This window comes from Podarcis gaigeae (assembly GCF_964106915.1).
Source record: "Podarcis gaigeae genome assembly, chromosome: 10".
Classification (NCBI taxonomy): Eukaryota; Metazoa; Chordata; class Lepidosauria; order Squamata; family Lacertidae; genus Podarcis; species Podarcis gaigeae.
In genome coordinates, this window is record NC_139686.1 from 36,711,129 (window position 1) to 36,734,564 (window position 23,436).

General features: G+C 42.9%; 2 long non-coding RNA genes across 2 annotated transcripts in view; one reads left to right on the forward strand and one right to left on the reverse strand.

Annotated features, from left to right (window-relative positions):
• Positions 1 to 23,436, forward strand: part of LOC310825690 — a 104,943-nt gene that overhangs the window by 37,051 nt on the left and 44,456 nt on the right. The window lies entirely within an intron of this gene.
• The window catches only part of LOC310825665, a 217,145-nt gene that overhangs the window by 27,665 nt on the left and 166,044 nt on the right, over positions 1 to 23,436 (reverse strand). Inside the window, exons 6-7 of the long non-coding RNA XR_014555412.1 lie at positions 7,947 to 8,106; positions 5,840 to 6,103 (exon numbers count right to left, since the gene is read on the reverse strand). This is a non-coding gene — a long non-coding RNA (uncharacterized lncRNA). The remainder of the gene's footprint in view (positions 1 to 5,839; positions 6,104 to 7,946; positions 8,107 to 23,436) is intronic.

The following is a 23,436-nucleotide window of genomic DNA, read 5'->3' on the forward strand; positions in this document are numbered from 1 at the left end:
TCCCAACATCAGGGTCTTTTCCAGGGAGTCATCTCTTCTCATGAGGTGGCCAAAGTATTGGAGCCTCAGCTTCACGATCTGTCCTTCCAGTGAGCACTCAGGGCTGATTTCCTTAAGAATGGATACGTTTGATCTTCTTGCAGTACATGGGACTCTCAAGAGTCTCCTCCAGCACCAAAATTCAAAAGCATCAATTCTTCGGCGATCAGCCTTCTTGATGGTCCAGCTCTCACTTCCATACATCACTACTGGGAAGACCATGGCTTTAACTATACGGGGAACTAATCCCTGCCAAAAGCGTTTGGTGTGTGTGTGTGTGTGTGAGAGAGAGAGAGACATTTGCTCTGATCAGTTGGTCCCTGCTGGGATCAGCTATACACCGAAGTATCAGGAATGCTGGAATGCAGTGTGACTTGAATTGAGATCACACTGCAAATGGGAAATGACTCGCCTGACCCCATGTCACCATCAGGTGATTGACAGGGGGTGCGCACCAATAAAAGTCAACCCTATCTAGTAGGATCAGTGGTCAGGGATGATGGGAGTTGTAGTCCAACAACAGCTGGAGACCCAAGTTTGGGAAACTGCTTTAACTGTACTTTGATGCCTCCTGGGGACATTGGCTCTTCCTTTTTATCCTTACAGGAGAGCACATGCCTTTCTCAAGACGCAGACGACAGGCTTTCATTAAGGAGAAGAGCACATCAGGGCCAGCTTATTTGCTTCATGCAGAGTGATCTATGCCATTCAATTACAAAACTTTCTCATCTGCCCTTGCTGCCCGCAGTCCTAAATAACTACCTTGTAATAGCAGGCTGTTATTTATGAGTGGCAAAAGGCATTAGTAAGTTTTGAAATGCTGTGTTCCACTGACATTTGCTCACTAAAAAAATATTAAGACAGAGAATGACTCAGAGGTTTTGAAAGCACACACGCACACGCACGCATGCACACACACACACACACACACACACACACACACACACACACTCTCCTGATCAGTCTCCTGCCCTGAAGTCTGCTTCTTCTCTAGCACCCTCAGATACTTTTAATTATCACTTCACCATTTCAATTTTTCCACATTGTTCCAATGCTCATTCATTAGCTGCGAATGACCGTGTCCCTTTATAAAACATCACAAAGCCTTAACCAAAAGCCCACTTGATGGCTCTGAATATTAGCAACGAAGAAGAAAATGACTGGCATGGATCATTCATCATTATTTCAGTGACTAAAGCCATTCTGCAGTAGACAGCTATTTAATGAATTCAATTTGATGGATGGATGAAAAAATATGTTAAGTGAGGAGCAACAAAGGTTCCGATCCTATGCACAATTACTGGGTGCTAAACACTATTAGACACAGTGAGGTGTAATTATGAGCAAAATTGCATAGGATTGGAGACAGAATTTGGAGACTAGATTCTTGAATTTTCTGCTTAATCAACCATTCTTTGTTCTGTGATTGTACATCAGTTGGTCACTGTGTGGTTAAGCAAAGCAAAAGAGATTAACATAGCACACAGCACATTCATGTGCAACAAAGAACATGTGTGATTTCTAATTATAGCCTGAACTGGTCATCAATTTGAATGGATGAGACAGTTTCATGTTATGAAATACCCTGCACAATTACTATTTTGACAGTGGCTCATTATTTCTTTAGCTTTGTATGGTTTAGAATTGAATCAGTTATTTTCATCTCTATATTCCTTTGCTTATACCATTTCCCCTGCAAAAAAAGTTGATTGATTGCACACTGAATATTGTCTTACTTGTTTCTGGTAAGTAGGCATTGTTCCTGTAAGAAACAATGCTAGATCAACGCTCCCCTTTGGGGAGCGTTGATCTAGCATAAAAAACAGTGGTGTGTGCGTTCTCCAAATTACAACCCTGATCACCTTCCAGAGGCTTGGAAGTGGATTACTTTTCTGTCCTGTCCAGTCCTAGGATTCTGTGCTGCTTAGTGGAGAGGGAAAGTGTATAAACACTGAGGCATTAACCCAGTAGTTTTTGTATCTTTGGTTCTCTTGTGACTTTCATAGTATAAAATGTGTACAATTAACAATTATGGACAGTAGGATGTTGCAGCGTATGAGTACAGACAAGGGCTTGTTAGCCAGTTCTTGTTCTTTTGTGGGATTAGCAAATTGAGAGATTTCCCTTTGAAAGCATATTGAATGTTTTCAGGCCTAGTAGTTAATTGATTTCAAAAGCCATTTCCTGCACTATATTTTCCTCGGGACCATATGATGGCCAGATTTCAGAAAAGTACAGAAAAGCAGATGAGAACCAGAACTTAGTTTTGAAAGGAAGAAGGATCTGTTTGAATCAACTTTTGTGTGGGCGTGTATATTTCATGGCAAAGCCTTCCTGGTATTTTCTTATGGATAATGGCTTCTGCATCATGCAGGGACACAAACGTGGCTTCTTTGGCTCAGGCCTCAGCAACTATTGCTACCTCCATGGATTGCAAGTGTAAAGTCTAGTGAGAACACCAGTCATGAGCCCAAACAGTAGAATCCCAAGGCACTTAAGGGAATGAGTGGAAAATAGCTGTGGAATCTGACCCGGCCCTATTATTCACCAGGGATGAAGCGTCCACCTCAGGTGTTGGGGTACAAAGCTTTGTGGGCCACATGGCCTGTTCTGCACCACTAATCTGCTTTCCTCAGGTGTGGTGGGGGATACAGGCCTGTGGCACCAGAACATTATTATTATTATTACTACTGCTGCTGCTAAAATTTCCAAGGGGCTCAAAGTGATGTATATGGTTCTTCTGCACTCCCCATTTTATCCTCACAAGGAAAGGTAGATTCAGCCAAGAGACAGCAACTAGCCCAAGTGAGCTTTATGGTTGACTGGGGATTTGAACCCTGAACTCCTAGTTCAGGGTTTCCCAAACTTGGGTCTCCAGCTGTTGTTGGACTACAACTCCCATCATCCCTAGCTAACAGGACCAGTGGTCATGGAAGATGGAAAATGTAGTCCAAAAACAGCCGGAGACCCACGTTTGGGATACCCTGTCCTAGTCTAACACTCTGACCACACTGGGTATGATACAACTGGAAGGCTAGTGGGCTTCTGTATATGCATTGAGGTGTATGTTACACGGAGCCATCTTATCCTTTGCTCAGGCAGAAAAATGCAATAGGCTGACCCTGAAAGGAGTTTCACAATGATCCCAAAGGGCTACAGCTGACTGGGAATCACATCCCAAGCCCAAAATGTGAATTGACACACAGAAGCTTCAGAGCAATGGAGGAGAGCCTGACAGGAAGGAGGTCTTCATTTATTGTTTTGAATTTGGGTGGTGGGAGCTATTTTATTTTTCTTTTGAAATCAAATAAATTCAAGGCAAACATTTGCCATCTTCTGGAAAGTTTTGTTTTTTTTGCTGCCTGAAGAGGAACTGAAATATGTATTTTATCTAGGATCCCCACCCCCATCCCATCTTCTGCCAAACATATGCTGAAATCTTATTCATTATGTGGCTAACAAGGTCTTTCATCCCTACCAACAAAATTCATAAGATAAAAAGGGAGCTATTGCTCCTTGCTCTTTAAAAAAAGATATTGGCAGAATACTCTCTGCTTTCCTTCCCTGTCTCATCAGAATGATTCTCCTTCGCCCCCCAGACCTCCCATCTCGCCACACAGGGTTCATAAAGCACAATTTGGAGATAATGAAAGGAATACAGGACACAACATGTTTCTGGCTGATAGTATTGATTCCAGGTTTTCTCACAGAGAATTAATTCACCCATATGCTCCTGCTGCAATGCAACTTAACTGCTTCTATGACTGCCTGTTGAAACTGTTTCGCATATGTAACAGACCTCAAATCACAGATCAAAACTAATTACCAAAAAGTCACCCTAATTGCTCAGCACAGGACATATCTGAGATAAATGCAGGTTCACATTGGCACCTGATTTTCATTATCCGTTTAATGGAGAGGCTAATAAAGAGGATACAATACAAATAACGAGTGACACATTTGGTGCAAATGATGGACTAGCCTTGGTACAACAATGCTGCATTTGTTTGTTTTTCCTCTTTTCAATTTTTCATGTTCCCTCCCTTAATTCATTTGTATGCCATTAACTCTGTCATAATGGAAACATCCTACAACTTATGAAGCTTCTTTGAGGGTTGGTCCAGATAGAACGCTAAACCATTATGTGCAATGTTATGTGAGCTAGGCTACCCACTGCCCCTGGGCTCATGTCCCCCTCATACGCTGGCACACTTCCATTAGAAACAACAACAACAACAACAACAAAAACTGGAACCTGCCATGTTGTCTGAAACCAAACAAACTACTATCATTAGTGAAACCAGCCAGCTTCAAACCATAGTTTATAAACTGGCTTGTTTTCATTAGCCACACTTAACCACGGTTTATGATATGCACAACACACTAAGCTTCTGAACTCCTCACAGCCACCCTGGAGAAGGGACAGGATGCATGTACATGTATGAGGAAGCTAGGCTTGTTCTCAGAATACTAGGCCATGGCTTAGTGCTATGTATGAAGGGAGCTTTTGACAGCTGGTATAATTGCCAATTGCCACTGTCTTACAAGGATTTTTCTCGCTCTATTGGTCATAGAATTTTTGTAGTGGGCAGAAGGGGAAATGGGGAGGTTATTTTGAGAGGATTCTCTCTTTTTTTTGGAGTTTATTCTCCTCCAAAGCTGAGTCAGAAAACTGCAGCAGCTCTAGACAAGTTGTATCCAGTACTTTTTATCATACTGATAGCATCACCTTTCTCAAAATGCACACTGCTGGAATAAAAACAATTTATTCCTTGTGAGCACCAGCTGCGGTAAAAAGAGCAGGGCCAGAAATTTAGGATTGATTTGTTAGTGCATTTCTCTGATGGTACAATCTTATTATCACATAGCTCTGCCTCACTGTTTTAAGTATTAAGAAGTCCCTGAATGATTTATATGCATTTGTAAATGCCCTTTTCTTCTTCTCTTGCTGTGGCCACTCTTTCTGGGCTGCTAGCCCTGAAGGCTAAAGCACCTTCCTGTGGAGCAGAAGGGATGGGGGCTTCCTAAATGCAGGAGAGTCCCACTGAACTGCCTCCTCATCAGCAACTGATGCACCGATTATCATTTCCACTAGAGAGCTTGACAACCACTGTGATCTCTGGCAGAAAATGAAGTCCTCAAAGCTGTGCATTAATTGCAGCCAAAGTGTGGTCCTTTGAGGTCTCCCTTGTGCTGTGGAGATCCCTGCATTGCATGGGGGTTACACTAGAGGATCCTTGGGATTCTTTCCAACTCTATGATGCTGTGCTTCTAACACACGCTATGCCCTATCCCCCGTGCTATGTTTTTGGCGTTGGGAAGGGAAAATATTAAGGAGTGGCAAGGAGCACAGAGGTGAGCCTTCAGAGAGGGTGGCTGTTTTCACTTTAAAGTGGACCCTCTAAGCAAACTTTTTCAGCAGGGGGCTGGTCCACTGTCCCTCAGACCTTGTGGGGGGCCGGACTATTTTTTTTTGGGGGGGGGGCGAATGAAGGAATTCCTATGCCCCACAAATAACCCAGAAATGCATTTTAAATAAAAGCACACATTCTACTCATGTAAAAACACCAGGCAGGCCCCACAAATAACCCAGAGATGCATTTTAAATAAACGGACACATTCTAGAAGGCAATTGGGCCGGATCTGGCCCCCAGGCCTTAGTTTGCCTACCCATGCTCTAATGCAAGCAGTGCTTTACTTTGAATAATTACCCCATTCTAAATAATCTTCAAAGGCACCTCCTTGGGAGTAGGGGGCATGAATGATTCATAGATCCCTTGGGAATCTTACTTCTCCTTACCTGGCTATGATGTTGAGATGCTGGCAAATCAGTTCATATATTTGCTTTCATATATTTAGAGATTTCCAAACAATGCTTTGCTGTTATTATTTCTAGTTAAATTTATCCCACTGGCATTGATGTTGCAAGTAAAGTCTGGAAATTATCTCTCCTGCTCTTTCTCTCTCCTTGCTTTTCAAAGTGTTTATTCACTAGAGTCCTTTAATTTTGAGCCCTGTAGACAAGAGCTGCTCCTTTGGCTTCATAACTCAGGTAGCTACAAGGCTGCAGAAATAAAAATGAGAAACAGTTATGTAATTGAGAGACAATGGAAATCTCTATCAGCCCTGACAAACAATTGTTTTCCTCACTGCCTCCAAAATGTAATTATATGGGCCTCTCTTGCTTTCATGTATCTAATTACTGAATTACTATAGATCATATTGTCTGTGCCGTATCCAAACTGCAGCTTCTATTGCCTTCCAAAGGGTTATTGTTCCGTATCAATTTAGAATTCTCTTTTCCCACACTTCTCTTTCATGCTTCCCTTTATGTAACCCTTACAAAATATCAATAACATGCCCTGAAGAGGTTTAGACCTTGTTTCAATTTTCCATGACTGTCATGGTGTCCTTTCATCTCTGGCTATGAGCTATTATTTTCATAGATCTTGTGTACATATTACCCTCACATTTGCTTACAAACGCTGAATGGCATCCTTAGGCAGTGGCACTTAATAAATGTATAGGTTAATGATAGCTTTAGTTAGGAGGACTACATGCAAACAAACGTCTTTCTGCACAAATTATACCCATGCCATCTTTCTTTTTAGTTTTTAGTTTTTTTAAATTCCTCATTGTACAGCTTTTACTAGCGCTTTGGATGATGAGAGCTCATTGAACATTATTCTCAACTCACTTTCCAAATTAAAATGCCTGAGCCAAAACCTCATGATGCTGCACATCTTTTCCGTTCCTGCCATTTGTTGCAAATTAGTGTTTTGAAAATGAAAATAATGGTCCTGGGAGGAGAAAATGCTTGTTTCACACTTAGGTGTCATGTGACGTGCCCTAGATAATTTAAAGATGCGCTGAAGCATGTGAGCCGAGTGCGAAAACAGAGTCATGACAGGCCGTGTAAAAGATGCGTGATTCTCAGTGATGTCTGCATAAATGCAGTCCCGTTTCATCTAACATATTCATAACCATGTTAATTATGTGAGTTTTCATGAGGAAAATACATTGTGTTCTTCATATAAAGGAAATATTCTAAATTCTCCATAGCTTAGCTGATTTCAGTTTATGAAACAGCAATGTCTCCAGCCTGGGAGAAAAGGCATTCTTTCCCTGTGTTGTGTTGTTTGGTAAAACCTGGACATTACTGGCAACCTGCAAGAATTTCTAACTGTAAAAGCAGATGCTACAGTCTAGTGGCCCCTTAGAAGGTGTCGCAGGGACCATATGACGTACCCTCCAACATTTTTCTGATGAAAATAGGTTCGTCTTGAGGAAAAGTTCTTAAGGAACGTCTTTCCCAGAGAAATTAGCCTGGTGCCTTCATTATAGACCTTTAGGCACCAGGCGAAAAAGTTCCTTTTTAACCAGGCCTTTGGTTGACCGGATTGACATCCGACATCCTATACCCTTTTAAAATGTGGCTCTTTTTTTGGGGGGGGGGTGTTATTGGGTCATTGTTTTTATTTTGACTTTATATATTGTAATCTTTTCTGTGAACTGCCCTGAGACCTCCGGGTATAAGGCGGTATATAAATTCAATAAATAATTTTTTTTTTTAAAAAAATGGGATATCCCAGGATCAAATCAGAAACCAAGATGGCTTCTGTAAATCTGGGACTGTCCCTAGAGGATAGGAACTAGGGACACTTGGGAGGGGGTATCTGATAGGGTGGATCAGAGGTTCTTCTCTGACATCAGAGAAGGACATCCAATGTTGGATCCCCTGTTCCTGCCATTGCAGCAACTTACATATCCCTGGCCAAACTGACTCCAGAGTTTTGACATCACTAGGGCCCCAAAGAGGGTATGCCTGGGGTGGTTCAAGGGCATGCTGGCAGAGGCAAACTTCTGCTCCTCTAAGCAGGCCTGGCAAATAAAACCTTCTCTTTTACCTTTCAATGTGTCACTCTAAAACTGTTCCAGCTTTGATGCTTCTACCAACATCTTTGTTCTAGATTAATAAGACGCCTTGCAGCCACTGACATATGAGAAAGCATTCTGGGGAAAAGAATGTATTATCATGTTGAGACTTTAGCTGAGGTCTCAAGCCACCTGGAAAGGAAGAAATTACCAAATCCATCATTAGAATCAGCTTTGTGGTGACAGCAAAGGCTGGGGAAGAGAAGGGATCTAATGATATCACGTGCCATTCTAGAGAAAGTCAAGGAAGTTAATGGCTCTGTTAATTTGATTATTGCTGCAACTGTGGCCCTATCACACCAGTTTACACAATCATGCCTTCCCCCAAAGAATTTGGGGAGCTGTCATTTGTTATAGGTGCTGAGCTACAATTCTCAGGGCATGCAAACACAGTAGTTTAAACCTCAAATGAGTGTGTCTATAATAGGCTTCCAAACATTCCTGAAATTACTACAACAACCAAAAGCCACAATCTGCAATAGAAGTTCAGTAAGTTCAATTGTAATAGATTTTCAGCATTTTCATGCTGGGTGAGGAAGGCAGACCAGCCACACTTAATTTATTGAAGTATAATTGTCATGTTCAAATGCAGGAATAACACCATATGGAACATTATGCTAATGTGTTATCACACTAATTACTTCTTATATTACTCACCCTTGGAGCTAACAAAAACCTGCATGTCTGCCGAGAAAAAGTACTTGAAAAGTTTTCATGCTGTTGTTCTGCTTGGACATTATATCTATCCATCCTTTCTCTCTTCTAAAAAAAATAATTGGACCAAAATGTACACAGAAAAAAGAGCCTTTAAAATCATATAGGTGTTTATTTGCTAATGCTAGAAGCCTGAAAACCCAGATAGGTTGATTGTTGTCAGAGTGCCTCAGCCTAAATGTTCCATTGAACACCTATGGGATACAGTTATCTATGGATATTAGAACTGGGTGCCTTCTAGTTGGGGACGCGGGTGGCGCTGTGGGTTAAACCGCAGAGCCTAGGACTTGCCGATCAGAAGGTCAGTGGTTCGAATCTCCGTGCCGGGGTGAGTTCCCGTTGCGTGGTCCCTGCTCCTGCCAACCTAGCAGTTCAAAAGCACGTCAAAGTGCAAGTAGATAAATAGGTACCGCTCTGGCGGGAAGGTACCCATGCGCTGCTCTGGTTCGCCTGAAGTGGCTTAATCATGCTGGCCACATGACCCGGAAGCTGTACGCCGGCTCCTTCGGCCAGTAAGGCGAGATGATCGCCGCAACCCCAGAGTTGGCCACGACTGGACCTAATGGTCAGGGGTCCCTTTACCTTTACCTTACCTTCCAGTTGAATATTTCAGTGCAAATTTGTGTGTTTAGTGGTAGAGAAAGGGCAGCAGCAGCTAAAAAATGGATGCAGCACATGGTTGCAGGAGCATCAGACTAGCTCCACTGCCATGCACTGCTCAACCCTGAGCTTCCTGCACCTCACCTCTTCTCTTCTTGGTAAGTGGCAGCGACCTACAATGTTGGGAAGCTAGGAGATCTAGGACACCCTACTCACACCACCACACTGGCCACAATTCCTCTTAGCAGACTATGTGGAAAATAACTGGTGCTATGGCACTGATCCTGCCTCTGACACAGAATACTTCATCCTTTCTATTGTGCACATACATCACAAAGAAATCTGAGCTTGGCTGGCATTTATTTAGTTTAACCCCATAGCTGCCCCCATGGCAGAGAACTTCTCTGAGTGGCTCAGACAACAAATACAACAATTAAAATACAATGCTGAAAACAATAAAAACTATTAACAACTAAAAAACAACAACACAATAGATCCATAGACATAGAGCTATTAAAAAAGCCTGGGGGAGCTAAAAGGTTTTCAGCTGGTGCTGAAATGACCCAGTGGGTCTCTGGAGAGTGGGGGGGGGGCTGCTGGGTAAAGCAATGGCTCTCAGCTGAACTCCAGCTGCCTGCATTGCTGCTGCATACTGGGTCTGAAGGAGGAAGCACAAGGTGGTGGTGAGGAGTGCACGAGCATTGCACCGGCTCTGCTGGTGTGTTTGCACTGCCTTGACGTTGCCGCAGCAGCTGCCTGCTTTTACATGCAACCTCCAGTCTCCTGCCAGCCCCAGAGCTTTCATTCTAGTTGTCTACATTTTTGGATACAGTATTTTTTGTCCAGATTGGAGAGAAAGTGTTTAAAATGTGTTTAGAGGGTGCTCCCCATTTATGCGATTTTTGCTTATGCTCGTGGGGGCCTGGAATGTAACCCCCACGTAAGAGGGTGGGGTGCCTGTACTGCACATCTATGTCAAACTGAGATTTTATTATTATCATTCAGGCCATGCCTTTTCTCCCCTGTTTAAATGACAGTGAAGTTAAAGACAGGAGATCTCTTCTACCTGGTTACATTTCTTGATGCATATTGTTTTACCCTGACTTTCTGACACTTGATTATGTTTTTGTCATTTTTCTACATGCACATGAAATTGTATTAACAAATGAATTCGATTGACATTCCATTTTAACTGGGCTGCACTCATAAATCATGTATTTCACCAAGTTTCACAAAGGCCTATACCACTCGTCACTGTCATGCTAACTCAGCTGAGGTTAATGGGACAATAGGGGTGCAGGCTCCGTTTAGTTTTGGATGGCCACTGATATGTTTGGCTTTATAAGCACACCTTGAATACCCAGTCACTGTATTTGGGGCCAGTGAGGAATTTTTCCTGCAGACAATTTGGGCCTGCTGGAAGGTTTCCACCTGCCTCGTAGCAATCACCACAACTTCTTGGCAGATAAGGAATTGGGTCGGATCCTTAGACTATTAGGTACCCCACTAAAGGGGTCCAGGAAGTTGTGTTTCTGTCCTGAAGCCGACATGGGGGCTGATGGGCCATAGTACCTATCCAAACAGCAGTCATGATAGGATCACCCTGATTTGATGTTGGTCGACCCAGCCTACTGGTGGATTCCAGATACATACCCAATGTCTTTGCCATAGCTTACTTACATCTGTGATGAATAAATTTTGTGGACTATTTTAACCCAATACCAATTTCTTCCTTGGCCCTGTCCTGTGCTGTTTCCTACACCTGGGCCTGGAATATAAGAGCAGGCAAGGCACTGGTCAGGGGGAGTCACTATCTCTCCACCCTGCCTCTGGCATGCATCTGGAAAGACACTCCATCATGAAATACGTTCATTCAAAATGTGGGGTGATGGAAGCATATGGTGACTGCAGACTCTTGCTATTTCTGCTGCATGAAACAGCTGAGAATATTACAGTTAAATAAGGAGAGAGAGAGAGAGAGAGAGAGAGAGAGAGAGAGAGAGAGAGATGGATGCTGTTGGTGCCTCTACTTTGATGGTGAAACCTCCTTCCTCTTTTCTTTTTTAAGGTTCATTGGCCCCTGAATGTCATAAAAAAATAGGTACTGCTTGACTCTAAAAACAAACAAAACAAAACCTCAGAGCAGATTACAAAAAGAATAAATATCTGTATCTAGCCAACCTCAGCTTGAAAAGTTTGTGTTGGGGGCTCCTTACTGCTATGTGTTTTCAAGACGCATAGAGGGAATGCTGTCGTGTCCCGTCACTCCTGGGGGACTTCTGCCACGCACACTGAAACCATGTCATGCTAGCGGCTCAGGATACACAGTTTTAAAGCAAACCATTTGGGGCAGGGGAACAGAGATGGCCCACAACCCCTTAGAGCACCACGTAAGTTGACCACTTAGAGCACCTTGCAAATGTTTATTTCTAAATGTGTTTCTGGGCAGATTTTTAAGGATTTTCCTGTAAATATCCACCTGGAAATGGAACAGGATGGATTTAGTTCCAATCTTCCTGAAAATGGGGGTGCGCTGGACTTTAATGGGCCCATCCATCTCTAGTCTGAACTCTGGAAAGTACTCAACACTGTATGCAAAATGACCCACATTAGCCAAACTCATTCCACATTGTGCCTGGGGAACCTAATCCATCACTATTTTGGAATCTCTGAAATATCTTTAATAAAAAATTCCTGGGTCTGTCCATTTTAAATGTCCTTCTTGATAATTCCCATTAAATGTGTTCTGGTTTATACTTCTGAGTAAACATGTGCTGGAGCATGCTGTTGAGCTCCTCCTGGGAGCCAAGTGAAAGCAAACCAGGTAGTTTTCATGCACTTCAGTGAAATTAAGGTCAGATCCACACCATACATTTAAGCACATCCAATTCACATTTCAAAGCACATGGCTACCCTCAAAGAATCTGGATGTAGGGACTTGGACCTCTGTGTAGGGAAAATAAGGTTCCGATTATTCTTTGGGAGACGTCATGTGCTTCAAATGCACATTGGATGTGCTTTCAATGTATGCACAGAGAATACGACGATGGAGCTAGAAAGAGGACAACTCTGTCCACATCCTGTGGTTTGCAGAAACTGTTTTGCAAGAGGCGAGAGTTCTTGTTTACTTTACCCACAGAGACTTCCTCAACCCCTGAATAAAAGCCTGCTGTTGTTTTGGAGGTGGGTGGTGTTTTTTTTTTTTTTTACAAACAGCTTAATACACAGAACCCACACCCAGGTTCATTGAAGTAAATGGCAAGACTGCTATTGACGTCACTTGTCTTTTGATCGAGTCCAGAAGCAAGGCTTCGCTAAACCCTTAATTCTTCAAGGCCGGGTGACTCATTCTTTTGAAAGAAGACAAATTACCTTGCTGAATCATGGCTTAAATCTCTCAGATTGGCCATAAGAGCCTATCTTGTTCTAGAAAAAAATAAAGACAGGGCTGGTTTGCATGGTTGGAACTATTAAAATGCTGCATGTGCAAAGTGGAATGGATTTATGGACACCCTTCCACTGTGCCTGTGATGGCACATAGCTGAACCTTCCCTTAGCTTTAGCAGCTCCAAAATACCTTGTTCTGGCCACAGATCATCATTATCGGACTTTCTTTACTGCCATTCATAACCTAAGAGCATAAGAAGGGAGCCTGTTGGATTAGGCTGGTAGCCCATCTAGTCCCAGAAACCTCTTCTAAGTCACCAACCAGATGTCCATAGGAAACCCAAAAGCAGGACCTGAGTGCTGAGGTTGTTGCGGAAGAATTCAGAGTGGACCTGGCCTCTCCAAACTGCCCAAGCTTTTTTGCAAGGATTCTCTGAACTAGCTTGGAACTAATAAGAGATGGGGGGACTTTGCCAACCTTTCATTACAAACAGTTCCAACATGGATTTAACAATGTTCTTCTTTTGAAAGTGCATGCTTTCGCTTAGCACTCGGAAGAGACCATGTTTTGCTAAGCACCCAAACCGAATATCTGTGATTGACATTACAATTTTATGTTGTGTAGGACTCTAAATTATCTACTGGAATTGACTACATAATTAAGGCCTAGCAGGCAGCAGTAAGAAGGCATGTAGCTCTGTATTATACCCGTAAACAATGTCAAGCGTCTTCGCTGATATGCATATAAATGGGACTTGTCCATTTATTAATATTTACTGATGTCATCCCCCCTCCCCACCACTGCAAACAGTTTAAGATGCCTCTGAGATGAACTACCCTGCTGTGAAGTTTGCTAACATCCCCCCCCCCCGAATATAATGATGAGGTGATGGAAATGGAATCTTCCCACTGAGTTTTTAAAATCTAGAAATGAGTTGAAATTAGTGAACCTGAGCAGAGGGAAGGGGGAAACCCCAACTTGCAGGATTAAGTACACAAAAGCATTGTGCAAGTATAGGAGAGATCACACTTAATATATACTGACTGTAGCCCAGGGTGTGTCCTGCTGATGGCTTTCTGCAGATGAAAGCTACCACAAGGTTCATGTTGCGGGCTTTGTCCCTGAGAAAAATGGAAAACCAATTCACATGACCCATATTTGCCCTGGGCACATAATTGCTTCAATGTGCATCTATGAAAGAGCACTTGGCACACAATCAGATTAGCTTTCAACCCTTGATGAGGTGGTGAGTGAAAAAGATGGATCATGGCAAACGTTCCATTTTAAACCCAGTTACAAAGTTTCTTCTGGATTTTGGGTGGGGTGTTGCAAAAAGGCCAGAATTCATTGCAGTTTGTATCATTACAATATTTAATGATGCAACTATTAGCTACCTCTTTTATAGCTTTGATTGATTGATTGATTGATTGTATAATAGAGACAGCGATGCTCATACTAACTTTAAAAGCTTTCATTTACTGATTGATTCTATAATGGGCCCCAGATTGGCACAATAGGTTTTTTTTAAATAAAAAAAAAACTTCAATTGCTCTGGATTATGTGACTTGGAGCCCAGGGGTGTTCAGGTTAAGTGTTGTTACTACTGCTTCTGCTTTTTAAAAACAACATTGTTTTGTTTTGGTAAATTACTTACTTAGAAACTCTCCAAAGGTCAGGTTCGTGTGCTTTTTCATACAGCATTCAGAAAAAGTCACACAGGCAGTAAAACTTAGCTTAGCTACACAGTGGTGAAATTACTGGTATATGAACTTGAGTGGCTTGTTGTGCAGTCTGAGCTTAGAGCAAGCTGCTCAAACCTCTTTACAGGCTAAACCTAACAGGTAGACTGGGGTACAACAATAGGCATGACTACTCATTTCATCCCACATTAAAGAATGTGACATAGCTAAGCCTGGTATTAACTCCTTCGTGCATTAATTGGACTAAGCATGTTGGTTATATGAGGCTGGTTATCCCACATTCTCAATACTCCTTAACTGGACTTTAACCTGCCACCACCTTCCCTGGACAGGACTTTAATGCTATATACTGCTCCTTATTTGTTCAAACTTACCCTGCATGCACCTTATTTCCACAGGAAGGATGTACACTCTGCTTCCCTGCAAATACTTTGATTTGTAACCAAAACATTCTCTAATTAAAAAGATTCATTTGTTTTGTGACAGAGTGAGGGGTGGGGTTGGACAAGTGACAGTGAGTCTCTTTGTATAATAAGTATCTATTTTGTAATAAATCATTTTGATTTTTTAATTTGGGAATTCAGAGGAGAAACATTGGATGGCTTACATATGTGTTACAATAGACTGTTTTAACTATTTCCTTACATGCACACATTAAAAGCTACAGCAGCTGCTAGGTGGGGCAAGACAGGCAAGGTAGCTCTGAGCCACATGAAATTCCAGAGAAATTGCAAAAAAGGTGTGTGGATCTGCTTCCAACTAACCCCTTTTCTACCAAGGGATACATAGTAAATGCACAGGAATGCAGGAAAATGCTGCCACTGTTATTTCTACCTTGTTCTTTTGCGAACTCATCAGTGAATTTCTAAAATGAAAAGTTTGGGCTCTCTGCCTGTCTAGATATGAGTCTGCATCCTTCCCCAAACTCAGATTATATTTTTCCAAATCGCAGACATTTTTGGGCTGAATAATTGTGTGTGTCCATCAGAATCATAATGGCAGCATCAGTGAAGAATTGGCTTCACTCTCTTGGGTAGAGATGGCGTGCAAGTTGCCTTCCTGCCTGACCCTCCATGTGCCACCATTGTTTCATGTTGCAGAAAGCGCAGTCTTCAGAGTTCGTGCAGATGGAAACCACAGATGAGATTTCCCAGTATTGATTAGATTTTTCTTTTCTCTTTCCAACATCTGAATTGTAACGGGCTGAATTATTAGCTGAAGCACACACTTTTCATTCCCAGAGATTCTATTAGGGCCATACAGTATCCAGCATGGTGGTATCGATTAGGAGCAGGCTCACGCCTGCTCTGCCAACCACCTGTTTTTTCCCTGCCGCAAAAGATGTTTCCATCCACATATGGCTGCAATTGCTGTTGGGCAAAAAAGAACATGCTCTGGGGGTAGGGATGATGCATTTTGCCAAGTTGTTCAAATGATCATTAAGACACACCATTTTCTTGAATGGGTGTGTGTGGCATCCTTCCTTTTTATTACTTGTACCTCACAAAGAAATAAGAGCACTTTGGGGGGGGGGGGAAGAGCCATAATTGTGAAAGAAGCACCACTTGCAGTTGTATAGGTCAGAAATGAATTTGTTCCAGGTCTCACGGCCTCCTTGGCTGTTTTTCTTAGCTTGACACACTGAGGAAGCAGAGAATGAAACCACATGAAACGCTTAGTAGAGAAAGGCCTTTTGGCCTGCCTTCCTGCAATTGCATTTTAAACATGTTACTTCTACCTTTTTTATAGCACTGCAGAATTTATGTCATCCAATTTTTTTCAGGTCAAAAACCAGGACGCACGTCTTCTGCAATGCTTCTGGGCATGTCATGTGAGCAGTGCTGCAATCTTGCCCGCCCGCCCCCAGGTGCCTCCCAAAATGGCCACCACAATCTCGCATTAATAAACAGGATGTTCCATTTTTTCCAGGACACTTGGCAGGCATGAAAATTACAGCTACTGCCCTCTGCAGCAGGGGAAGGGGAACTTCTCTCAGCCCCAGCCAGCATGGCCAGTGGTCTGGAAGGCATAGGTTCCCCACCCCTCCTTCTCTAGGTACAGTGGTACCTCGGGTTACAGACGCTTCAGGTTACAGACTCCACTAACCCAGAAATAGTACCTCGGCTTAAGAACTTTACTTCAGGATGAGAACAGAAATCATGCAATGGTGGTGCGGCGGCAGCAGGAGGCCCCATTAGCTAAAGTGGTACCTCAGGTTAAGAACAGTTTCAGGTTAAGAACGGACCTCCAGAACAAATTAAGTTCTTAACCTGAGTTACCACTATACTGCACTGTGTGCTTTAGGGGAGACTGGGGAACCTTAGGCCCAGGGGTGGGACCCTCCTGGCCTCTCTGCCTGGTTATCTAGGATTCTCCACAGGCCACACTCTCACTTGCCCTCCTCCCTCCGAAGGTGGTAGACTCTCCTTCCTTAGGGGTTTTTAAGCAGAGGTTGGATGCCCATCTGTCCTGGATGCTTTAGTTGAGATGCCTGCATTGCAGGGGGCTGGACCAGGTGGCCCTCGGGCTCCTTCCCGAGTCTACAATTCTATGGTCTCCTAAACAATGTGCCAGACAAAAGCACCCCTCTTCTCCCAAGGCCTTTGACTAATTAAACAATCTATGGCTTTTTAAACTGGGGGTGTTGACCCCAAAAGGTAAGCTGGTCTGGAAGCCCTCCTTGCAGCATATTGATGGTCAAGATGATTGATAGCAGCTGTAGCACTGAGCTCATATGTGTTTTCCATGCTTAGACGTATCCACAGGCCCCAGGCATAGCTAGAGGGGGAGATAATGAACAGCCACCTGTGTTCCCATGTGACATGGCCTGCCCGGGCTTATAAAGGTTGTGAGTATGTTTTCTTGATGTAGACAAGACTTTGCTGTGGAGTCTGTCTCATGGAATGCTGTGAGCAAGGCCAAGCAGGGAGCCTTTGGACCTTTGCTGTAAGTTTGTCCCCTTCTTTAATAGACCTGACCATTCCGACAGTTTGGGCATCTTTCTTTGGAATTCCTGCATATCTGAACCTCTGTGAGCTCTCCTTTGGCTCTTCAGGGTGCTTCATGTGTTTGTGTGATTGATTGATTGATTGATTGATTGATTGATTGATTGTTACTATTTTATGCAATTGTGTGTTTTGTGTTATAAACTGCCCTGTGATCCTTGGATGAAGGGCATTATAGAAATTCAATGAATAAGTAAATGAAATGAAGTACCTAAACTCTGTCAACAACACTGTTGGAGGCAGTATGCCACTGATTGCTAGGTTGCTGGGAGTCACAGGTGGGGAGAATGCTGTTGTATTCAGGTCCTGCGATGGGCATCTGTTTGGCCACTATGAGAATAATAGTGGTGGAGCTTTGGCCTGATCCTGCAGGACTCATCTTATGTCCCTATCTTTGATTTCAAGGGAACACCCTCCCCCTACTCTGTTCACAGTAAATAAAATACTCTTACACAGCCAAATTAATGATGATATTTCATCAAGGTTTTTTTTAGCTTTCTTTGTTATCTATCTCCTTTCAAACTTTGCGAAGGGCGAGCTGAATAATGTGATTAAGAGGCTGAGCTCAGTTAAGTTTCCAAGAACTGGGTCATTATTGAGATTAAGTGCTAGATTAAAAGGATTTAGGAAAGTGGTAGGATTTGATTTGCATATTGCTCCGAAGACCTTTGACTTATGCAAAGCTTCCTCTTAAAGATTATCACGCCAGAGTATTACATCAAGCAATTTAGTAGTTGCAAATTACTCTTGTCTTCTTTGACCTTGTGTATGGTATAGCACCAATATTTCTAAACTACATTTATTTTCTGTCGTTGGCAAAATGTATGACTGCCCCATAGAACAGCGTTGGAATGGAGAATATGAATAGGCACCTTGTGAAGGAATGAACTTTCCCAATAGATGTCTGCAGGATCCTAACTGAGAAATTCTTTATTTAAATATTTGTTAAAGAAAAGGCAGGGCGGGACTTTTAAATCTAAAATGTCAGTAAATTCTAGCTCTTTGAAAGACGCCGTTTAATTTTCGGCAGCTGCAACACAGCAAAATTATTTTACCTTGCATTTTGTAGCAATAGATAATACAGGGGGTAGAAAGATAAAGGAAGGCAGCTTCCATTCTGCTTTCTACTAGGGATGGGCAAATTTCTACCAGTCCTTTGTCTTATTGTTCTGTTCATTCACACTGCCATACTTTTTCCATTCCTCCTAAATTTCACCAAAACTAGGAGAATTTCTAATGTTAATCTAGAAATTGGAGTTATTCAGGAATAGTAGTTGCTGAGATCCCAGGACAGGGGATAGCTTAGCGTGGTTCATGAGGATACTAAAGGGTAGGTTTGGGGTTTCTGACAAGTGTCAAAAAGGGGAACGTAATAGAGAAGGCAAAATAGAGGCTTATTTCTGCCCTTTGGTAGAAATGAATTACTTTTGAAATTGGAGAGTTTAAACTCCTCGTTTTGGGGGAAGAGATGTAAACAAATAAGATGCAGTGTGGAAACCTGTTTCTAGTCAACAGAACCTGCAAAATTTGCACACCTTTAATAGGTATTCTGAGCTGATATTAAAAATAATTTTAACTCAGAAGCCAGCTGTGTGTTTGGAGCTGAAGAGTGGTGGCAAGGTGGTTTAAGAAAAACCTTTGTCAGAAGTTCTTCAGTTTAAGATGGGGTGGATGGATGGAACATATTTATTAGTAAAGAAAAGGGGTGCCTAAGAGAACTCTCTTTACCACTAAGTGAAATGTCTCATCCCCAGATAGTTTTGGGGCCAGTTGCTGTCAACCTGATAACATTGGCAGTAGAGACACTCCTCTTTATTCCTCCAAATCACGTACTTATTCGCATTGGCCAATCACTCATACCTCAATTGCAGTCTATTTCCTGCCATCACCATTAACCTGACTTCGACTCTTGTCGCTCTGGTGCATACCCTCTATTACTTTAAAATACCAGGCTCAGCTGGCTAGCCATTTTACCTCAGTGCTTTATATTACATTCCTACTTTATAATACAGAAGCTAGATTAAGTCATTTCAAATTATTCTCCTGTCACCCTCAGGTTCAAACACACATGCCTCACTCGGGCTGCCGAACCGCCATTGCTGCTGACATATAGTTTTGAACACGGAATTCAGAAGAGCTGCTCATGAAAGTAAATGAGCTTGTACATAAGCACTTTCCAGGAGCAGGGAGGGAAAGGCCCAATCCATCTCTTGCCTCTGTCAATGTGAAAGGTCCATTCACGGTCCCCTGGATAGCCTAGAGGAGGGGAAGCTGGCATGGTGCCCTCTGCATATTGTGGACCCTCAACTCCCATCAGCCTCAGTCAGCAGGGCTGATGGAAGCTGTAGTCCAGAATATCTGGAGGGCACCACCTTGGGTACCCCTGCCCTGCAGAGAGCCAATGTGGTGTTTTGGAAGCCTGAGGCTTTTTCATTCATTCATTCATTCATTCATTCATTCATTCATTCATCCATTCATTCATTTAATTTATACCCAGGGAGATAACTCAGTAGAGTGTGAGATTCTAAATCAAGCCCCATGTTGGGCAAAAGATTCCTGCATTGCAGAGGGTTGGACTAGATGACCCTTGTGGTCCCTTCCAACTCTACAATTTGTTGATTCTAAGAAGCACAAGGCAGCATACATGGTTCTCTTCCCCTACCTGCTTTTTATTTTCACAACAACCCGGGGAGATAGGATAGGCCACGCGGTAGCAACTGTTCCAAGGTCACCTGGGCAGCAGCTTCTCCGTGATTGCAGTCGTGGGATTTTTGTCTATCACATGGCAGTGCATGTTTTGACTCCACAGAGTGGGAAGTGACGGAGACAGGATGTTTGTGTCACTGTGTTCCGTGAAGTGGGACTATTGTCCTTTGTTCTTTTTCCCTTTGCTGTCTGATGCTAGAGTGAGGGGGAGCCATGTTGCAGGGCTCCATGTGTGTTTATATGTAAATAAAGCAGATTAGCCAAAATGCTGAGTTCTGTCACGCAAACTGCACAGACTCTGCAGATCCCTAAGTGTGCTGGTGTCTGTTGGCATCGGTCGCTGTGATGTTTGGGCAGAAGGAAGCTTTTGAAGTTCCCGAACGAATGACCAGGAGGAAGATAACATGCCACTTGGGCATGTGTCTCTGCCAGGGTCCTACTCAAGAGTAGGTTGAGCTCCTGAAAGCTTCATGGCTCAGTGGAGTTTTCAACTTGGGTCACCACACTCTAAGTGTTTGGCACCCTAACCACTTCATCACACTGGCTGAAGGATTCCAAAGCAACACAAGGTCGGCTTTTCTCCAACATTTTAAAGATGGCCTGCATCTGGACACCCCTGTCCAGAAAATCACCCACATGTCATGTTAAAGGATTTGTCTGAGCACATTAATGCTCTAGTTGCAGGTGGTGGCAGTGGAGTGCATGCAAACTATTGGTACTCAGCAGCTCTTTCTGATAGGACTTTATTGAATGGTATTAATCATTCTGAGGAATGTTTTTTTTATATTTTCTGATGTTTTGAATTACCATGACTTTACTGAATTTTCTTAATCATGTAGATGAATTTGCTGTTTGCTTTATTTATATGCGTTTGTGTTTGATAGTACAATATTGTAATGGTGTGTTTTTTAATGCTTTTGTGATTTTTATGAGCCGCTTTGAGCTCACCATTTGTTGTTGAAAGAGCAGAATAGAAATATTAACTCCTCTCACACATTACGTTCCTCCTCAGACTCCCAACATTCCCTGTTTCACATGGGAAAGATCTGTAGGGAACATTAACTTGCATTCAGTGGGGATGAGGCTTGTGCCTCTCTCCCTGTCCACATTTTGTGTTCTTGTGTGTTCAGACAAATGCACATACAGATACATTTTACACATGTGAGCATAATCTACTCTCCATCCCCATTCATTTACAGGCCTTTTATAACAGTATTTCAACCATTATGAAGATGAAAGCAAAAGGGGAAAATCTAGTAGTAGCCAGGTTCCACCTTGGTATAACTTCCTGGCCATTACCAGTGGAAGTTGCTGTATAACAAAGGACACGAGCAGCTAAATCACTCTGTGTGATCAAAGGAAGGTATGTCGCAGCAGGGCAGAATGGAAGAGGCAAGGAAGAAAGGATGCAGAATACATGTGAACAAAGGAACATATTACCTCTTCATGCGCTGTAGCCACTATGTAGAGCAAATTGGGAGCAGGACCGTACTGAACAGCCCCATCATTGGTGTTTGTTCCATGTGCTAAACCATTTGCGGCTCCCCCACCCAGTGTTATTTATCAATGTACACGTGTTTGTTGATGAAATAACCTTCTCCTAAAATCTGCCTTGTTACATATACTTAGCTCAATTTTTTTTGTCAGTGTTTAGCTAAGTGCGCGCTCGTAAAACATTGCAGTAAAATAATTGTGATTATGCCCGAAGGCACAATCTCATCAAGATTGCTTCTCAGAGTAGGGAGGGTTCAGTGCTTGTTTCTGTTATTTCAAGCAGTGTTCTGATCAACATTCAGGTGTATATTACGTATAAGGTAAAGGTAAAGGTACCCCTGCCCGTACGGGCCAGTCTTGACAGACTCTGGGGTTGTGCGCCCATCTCACTCAAGAGGCCAGGGGCCAGCGCTGTCCGGAGACACTTCCGGGTCACGTGGCCAGCGTGACAAAGCTGCATCTGGCGAGCCAGAGCTGCACACGGAAACGCCGTTTTACCTTCCCGCTGGTAAGCGGTCCCTATTTATCTACTTGCACTTTGATGTGCTTTCGAACTGCTAGGTTGGCAGGCGCTGGGACCAAGCAGCGGGAGTGCACCCCGCCGCAGGGATTCGAACCGCCGACCTTTCAATCGGCAAGTCCTAGGCGCTGAGGCTTTAACCCACAGCGCCACCTGCGTCCCCATATTACGTATAGTAATACATATTACGTATAGTATTTTATTATTTCTCATTTTTCATTAATCCAGACACCACATTATGCCAAAAGTGGCTAATCTATCAGGATAACATTTTTAAATCAACCCTTCAAAACTCAAATCCATTCACCTCCCCGCAACCTAAAAGCAAAATCAGCTCCTCCAAAATGTCAAAAGAAAGTAGGAATCACCAGAGCCCCACTATCTCATTGACAGTGACCCAAAGATAGCCACCTTCCTAGCTGCAGCTGCTTATAAAGTTCGCAGGCTGGGGTGAAGGAGCCTAGGTATAAAAGCTTGCCTAGCCCAATCTATCCCAATGTCCTCAGAACCAGGGTTGCCTTTTCCCATATTCTCAGCAAATCTGCAAGTGAACACCCTGCAGTTGTCTGCCAACCCTGATCACTCTGAGCTAGCAACATCTGGGAAGTTGTAATGAGGAGCAGAGGTGCCAGATAGGATGCTGCATCCGTTTCTAGAACAGCACAGGGGACAGCGGTTCCAATTATCTAATGAAAGGCGAGCCCTGAATTCAAAGCAAGGAATGACTGCAAGGTGAATGGCATCAGATGCATAAAACAGACACGTGGCAAGTGAGAAAGGCAGGGGGATAAGTGCAAGTCAGGAATATATCTTAATCAACCGAGAAGATGTAAATCAGAATTTTCTTACCTCTAGAAAATGTAATTGCAAAAACATTAGCAGAAGGAAACTAGTCTATATCATTCACAATATTAGTCAGTGTTTGTCACAAACCTCCTGACACCACAAATAATTGATTTTTTTTACTTTATTTTTGGACAGGATTCAGTGCTTCTGTTGGAGTAACTTGTCATTTATTCTCAGTTTAAAGTATGGCAAATGTCCAGATCACATGCTTTTGAAATGCACACAAAAATTCACATGGTGTACCAGATGAAGGCTATATGAGTTTCCAGAGGAATTTGCATAATATTAATTTGATGTTTATCTGAGAATTGTAGAGTTGGAAGGGACCCCGAGGGCCATCTATGCATTATGATCATGTGCCTGTAAAGCCGTCTATCTGGTGTGCTGGGAGGAGAATATGCTGGGAAGAGAGGAGCATTTTCATATGCCAGCTACTGCAGTATATTGGCAAATATATTAAACACACTGTCACACATGGGAACTGTAACA